The sequence below is a fragment of the Heptranchias perlo genome, chromosome 2 (assembly GCF_035084215.1).
Source record: "Heptranchias perlo isolate sHepPer1 chromosome 2, sHepPer1.hap1, whole genome shotgun sequence".
Taxonomy (NCBI): Eukaryota; Metazoa; Chordata; class Chondrichthyes; order Hexanchiformes; family Hexanchidae; genus Heptranchias; species Heptranchias perlo.
In genome coordinates this window covers 31,315,073-31,321,489 of record NC_090326.1, presented here as the reverse complement: position 1 = coordinate 31,321,489, position 6,417 = coordinate 31,315,073, and positions in this window count along the sequence as shown.

Here is a 6,417-nt window from a genome sequence, read left to right as displayed (position 1 = left end):
CTGGACTTGGCAGTCGAGGTGCCCGTGGAACTGGAGGATCCTGATCTGCAAGTCCCTGAGCCCAGAGGCGGTGGCCCCTCAGAGGAATCCACGCTGACAGCAGCTAGGGTAGCCAGAGAGCAGCTGGTGGCACAAGTGTTAGGTCAGTAATAACCCTCAACCCTCATAACCCTCGCACCCCCCCCCCCATGTCAAACCCGCCAAATCAAGCGAGATGAGGAAGTCTGAAACAACTATGTCACAAACTCGAGGAAAGACAGGCAAGGAAACAAACAGTATAACTTTTATTCAGTAAAAAACACAATTAAACATAGTCAGCAAACAACAGCAATGAAAATTGTGCTCCAAAAACAGCTTTAATAAACTTATATCCAACAAGCGACATCAGAAAAACTTTCATTCAACAACAACAACTTGCATTTATATAGCGCCTTTAATGTAGCAAAAATGTACCAAGGTGCTTTGCAGGAGCGTTATCAGACAAAATTTGACACGAGCCACATAAAGAGATATTAGGACAGGTGACCACAAGCTTGTTCAAAGAGGTAGGTTTTAAGGAACGACTTAAAGGAGGAGAGAGACGTAGAGAGGCTGAGCGGTTTAGGCAGGGAATTCCAGAGCTTAGGGCCTAGGCAGCTGAAGGCACAGCCGCCAATGGTGGAGCGATAAAAATCGGGGATGCATAAGAGGCCAGAATTGGAGGAGCGCAGAGATCGCGGAGGGTTGTAGGGCTGGAGGAGGTTACAGAGATAGGGAGGGACGAGGCCATGGAGGGATTTGAACACAACAATGAGAATTTTAAAATCGAGGCATTCCAGGACCAGGTCAACGAACACAAGAGTGATGGGTGAACGGGACTTGGTGCGAGTTAGGAAATGGGCAGCAGAGTTTTGGATGAGCTCAAGTTTACAAAGGGTGGAAGGTTGGAGGCCGGCCAGGAGACCATTGGAATAGTCGAGTCTGGAGGTAACAAAGGCATGGATGAGGGTTTCAGCACCAGATGAGTTAAGGCAGGGGTGCAGACGGAAGATATTACCGAGATGGAGAGGATATGGGGTTGGAAGTTCAGCTCAAGGTTAAATATGACACCAAGCTTGCGAACAGTCCAGTTCAGCCTCAGGGAGTGGGATGGAGTCGATGGCTAGCGAACGGAGTTTGTGTCGTGGACCAAAGACATTGACTTCGGCCTTCCCAATATTTAATTGGAGGAAATCTCTGCTCACCCACTACTGGATGTCAGTCAAGCAGCGTGACAAATCAAAGGTAGTGGAGGAGTCTAAAGAGGTGGTGGTGAGATAGAGCTGGGTGTCGTCGGCTTACACGAGGAGTCTGAGGTCGTGTTTTCGGATGATGTTGCCGAGGGGCAGTATGTAGATGAGAAATAGGAGGGGGTCAAGGATAGATCCTTGGGGACCTCCAGAGGTAACGGTGGGGGAGCGGGAACGGGAGCTTCAACAAGCTTTCATAGTGGCGTGTAAAGATTTTCAGGGTAACCCATTGGCAGCATTGCTTCTGAAATCTCTGATTCACCATTATGCTCTCTGTGGCATATTCATATTACTTTTCCAGGAAAGTTTGGAGTAAGTTCGCAACAGGAAGATCAGGGTGTGAAATGGCGTAATTAATGGCACTAATTGCAGGAAATTCTGGGCCATTATTGGAGAAGCATGGGGAAGAGACAGAAAAAATAATTTGTTTATAAACATTTCAAAATTATCTGAATGAAATAAAGTAATAGTTTATTTAATAGTTGACTTTTGATAGAAGATGCTCCTAATGATAGACAGGGGAATCACACTGGATGTGCCTCTGGTGCACTAAACTTCAAATTAGAGAAAGCTGCTACTGAATACACCAGCTCAGGAGAGTGGTGCAGAACTCAAAGCTGCTGTAGAGATTAGGAAAACACTTGTAAGCAGTGTTACCAAATAGACTTACTCAAAGGCCACTAAAAACATTGTCAAAAGTGACATGATTGTGAAAGATCATGGGAAAAAAACTGGAAGATCCAGGAGAGAGCAGAGAATGAGATAGAACCGTAAAATATCACACATTTATTGAAAAATAATTTTAAAAATTACCAAATTTAGGTTTATTTACATTTGCTTCAACCTCTTGACTTTAAATGATCAATTTATTGAGACCAGAGCCTAAAACCTGGAGTTCAACATGCGGAGTTGAACCCTTGTCAATGTACAGAGAACAATGTGCATACCAAGGGTGTGAAAATTGAATTTCACTGCTCTCCTTCCAGTGGTTTGGGTATGTTCTGGCCTCCCAAGGCTACCAAACACTAGCGTTCTCTCCCTTCCCCCCTCCCCAACAAAGTTCTCCCAAACCCTAATGCTTGCAGATCTGCTCTCCCACACCAAAGGCCTTCCAAACCTTAGGCCCTGAGTGCTTCTAAACCCAAGTGCACTACGTGATCCCAGCTTGCCTGAAATGCTCCCATCTTCAGACCCCAGCCTGCCCACTGCTCCCCAATCCCATCTGTCCTGAGTGACTCCCTTCTCTGTTCTCAGCAATTGGAAAAATAAATGTTGTATATCCAATAGGCCACTAGAATCCTACCCCTTCAGTGCTCTGTTTCCCTGGGTGACCTCAAACCAAGACCACAGCATTCTCATCCTCTGAAATCTCCATTTTCCCTTGAAGTGCTCCAAGACCAGCCCTCTCCAAGTACTGTTATACCCAGTGCTGATGAGAGTGGAGGGGTGGGTAGAGAAAGTACGTACAACTGTACTGTGACCCTGAGCTCAGGGTGAGGGTCCCAAATTTATGAATGAAACTGATCAGCAATAATAAAACATACAGTAAAGAAAATAGAAGAATAAAAAGAAGTTTCCGAATTTCCGTAAACTTCATTCAATTTGCAATGATGCTTTTCTTGCCATTTTCTCAGCAAATTAATTAATAATGTTATTTAAACCTACAGATCTTGTTAGATCACTTCCAATGGCAAGTGTTGCTAAGTCATTAACTCTTGACTAACCTATAGATGCGCAGTGGTAGTTCTTCACACGTTTGAATACACTAAATGATCTTTCTGCACTGATAAAAGTCGCTGATGTGCAGCAAAATATGCAAAGTGCAACAGTCAGGTTGGGGAAGAGGTTCTGAACAGAGATTTCATGCAGATTATGTAAATGAAGCAGCGATAGTATTTTTGGTCAATGTTTTCTTTGTATATGCGTTTGAGGAACTCTAATTCTTCTTTTATATCACCAGAGATATCAGTGGAATAAAAATTGAGAAAACGATTGAGATCAACTTTTTCGGTTTCAAGAAAGGTCCATCGGAATTTAAATCTTTTGCAGATACGTGCGAGTGCATCAAAGCTTTTTTTAAGACCACTTATAATGAAGTCCATGATAGGAATGAAAATATTGCCCCAAAAGTGGACCTTCACGGGTTTATCTTGATGTTCTGCAGCTGCATCATCACCTTCTCTATATCTAGATGGTGGGCATGAACAGCGTGATGCCACTGATACCTCTGGAGGATGGATGCCAAGATTTAATGCAACAAACTCACGTTTATTAATAATTTTGTTCCATTTTTCTCTCAAATGCACCAATTTAGGGATAAGGCTGTTGAACATCAATTGTAGCAATGTTCGTTGCTGAGGATTAGAATTTTTAGCCAAATTCATGCGAGTAAAACACATTTAAATTTAGACATGTATTTGAGTAGGCTCGCAACATTACTTCTGATTGTTGACATCAGGTTCAATTCAAGCAACTCATTCAATGCTACTTTTAAGCCTTTTAGATTCTTGGCAAAAGGACACACACAATCAATATTAGCTGACCACCGTATGTCAGACATTGAACGGAGTGAAACAGGAACATTTTTCCTCAAAAACTTCCAGCTTTGTGGACTTGCACTGAAAATATTGTACAATGACTGAAGGCACCCAAAGATCATGATACAATCAATTGATGACTCTGCCTGATCAACACCAACTAAGTTGCACAGGGAGAAACCCGTGGATTGTCAAAGAAGCACTGCCTGAGCTCCAGAATACTTTCCTGCCACATTGGCTGCATAATCATAAGCTTGTCCACGACTGGCTTTGAAAATCTAATCCGTCTTCAGCTATACCCCAGACTCCTATGTGCTCCCCAGACCCAATAATTGCCTTTGCTCTGAGGCTCATTGTGTGCTCTTAGACTCCATTGAGTCTTCACAGAACCCCCTTCCTGAGTGACCCTAGCACTCCTGAGTGCTCCTCATTTTTTCCACCTAGCCATTTTTTAGGGGGCCTGAGTAAAACTTTCGCCCACACCCCTCATGTCAAGAGAGCATGTCTGGCGGAGTTACATACGAACATACGAAAATGATGGTCAGGAAAAGACTGGCATGTCCATCAATACTGCTCCACATAGTCATGATTCCCAACAGTCCCCACCCAGCACAGCCGCATAATCTCCTAGGAGAGGCAAAAATCCAGATTAAAAACCCCAAGGCTAATTTAGAAAGAAATGAATCCGGGAAATTCCTCTCCGACCCACTAAGGCGATTAAAACTAGTCCAGGAGACCACATGGACCGTGATTTATATTACTTAGTATCCCACCTACTCTGGTAATTCTGGTTGTTTGATGCGTACGAGGCCACAGGAGAACACTCGCCAGCTGAGATCTGACGTGAGTCTTACAAAGGGCGATTTGCTGTCTTGAGAGCAGAAGATTTCATGACGATTTTCATTGGCCCCTTCCACAACCTCCTCTCCACCGACAGAGCAGCATAGGTGTTCTGGACAGTGGTTCAGGGCAGGTGCCACTGAAGTGATTTTACTGGGGCGATGTGCCCTCGCTGCATTTTCAAATGGACCATCCCCTTAATTTGGGACGGGGTTTGGGCTTATCCTCTTGAATGGACTTAGTGTTTGCTCTGCCACTTTTCCACTGGGCTCCACAGGAATTTTGGGCCCAATTTGTTTATTAATTTAACAATGTAACAAATAAGAAACAATGGCTTCTTTAAGCTTTGTGATTTGGGCAGGATAAGGAACCCATCATGACTAACCTTAATGGGGTCTTGAAATCTTATAGCTACCTTTCTCTGATCAACGTTATGATAAAACAGTGCTTTGTTTTGGAGGGACAAACAAAAGCCAGCCAGAGAACAGCCAGATGTGCTGTGTGTCATTTGTGTTACAGTGGCATTCCCTTTGATTTCTGTCACACAAAAAGGCTTGCCAAATGTGTTTTGGATAAAGAAAATGCTGCTTTAAAATTCTCTCATCATCCTATCTAGGCCTGGGTCTAGGCATCTGGGACCACAGGGCTTGGGAAGAAAAGGACCCCTTCTCCCTGTCCCCAAACAGGATCAGCTGTCATTTGCATCACTACACATACAGTGTACGGTATTACTATCGTATTTTATTGAGTACATCTGACCATTTATTGTATCCAAAAGATGTTGGATAGAAATCTTTTTAAAATTACTTTTTGTATTTTGTGTTACCGATATTTCAAACTTACAGCCATTTAAAAGTTATCCAAACTCTTACAGAACCAAGATTTTGGTGTATATCAAAAAACCCACCCTTGACCCCTCTGTCCTTGCAAACTACCACCCCATCTCCAAACTCCATTTCCCCTCCAAAGTCCTTGAACATGTTGTCACTTCCCAAATTCACGTCCACCTTTCCTGCAACTCCATGTTTGAATCTCTCCAGTCAGGTCTCTGCCTCTGCGTAGTACTGAAACAGCCCTTATCAAAGTCACAAATAACATCCGATGTGATTGTGACCATGGTAAACTATCCCTCCTCATCCTTCTCGACCTGTCTGCAGCCTTTGACACTGTTGACCACACAATCCTCCTCCAATGCTTCTCCTCCATCGTCCAGCTAGGTGGGACTGCATTCGCCTGGTTCCATTCTTATCTATCCAGTCATACCCAGAGGATCACCTGCAACGGCTTCTCTTCCTTCTCCCGCAGAGTTACCTCTGGAGTCCCCCAAGGATCTATCCTTGGCCCCCTCCAATTTCTCATTTACATGCAGCCCCTCGGCGACATCATCCCAAAACACAATGTCAGGTTCCACATATACCCTGATGACACCCAGCTCTACCTCATCACCACTTCTCTCGACCCCTCCGCTGTCTCTGATTTGTCACACTCCTTGTTCAACATCCAGTATTGGATGAGCAGATATTTCCTCCAATTAAATATAGGGAAGACCAAAGCCACTGTCTTTAGTCCCCGCCACAAACTTTGTTCCCTAGCCACTGACTCCATCCCTCTCCCTGGCTACTGTCTGAGGTTGAACCAGACTGTTCTCAACCTTGGCGTCCTATTTGACCCTGAGATGAGCTTCCGACCACATATCCGCTCCATCACCAAGACCGCCTACTTCCACCTCCGTAACATCGCCTGTCTCCACGTGTCCGCCCTCCCCCCCGCCT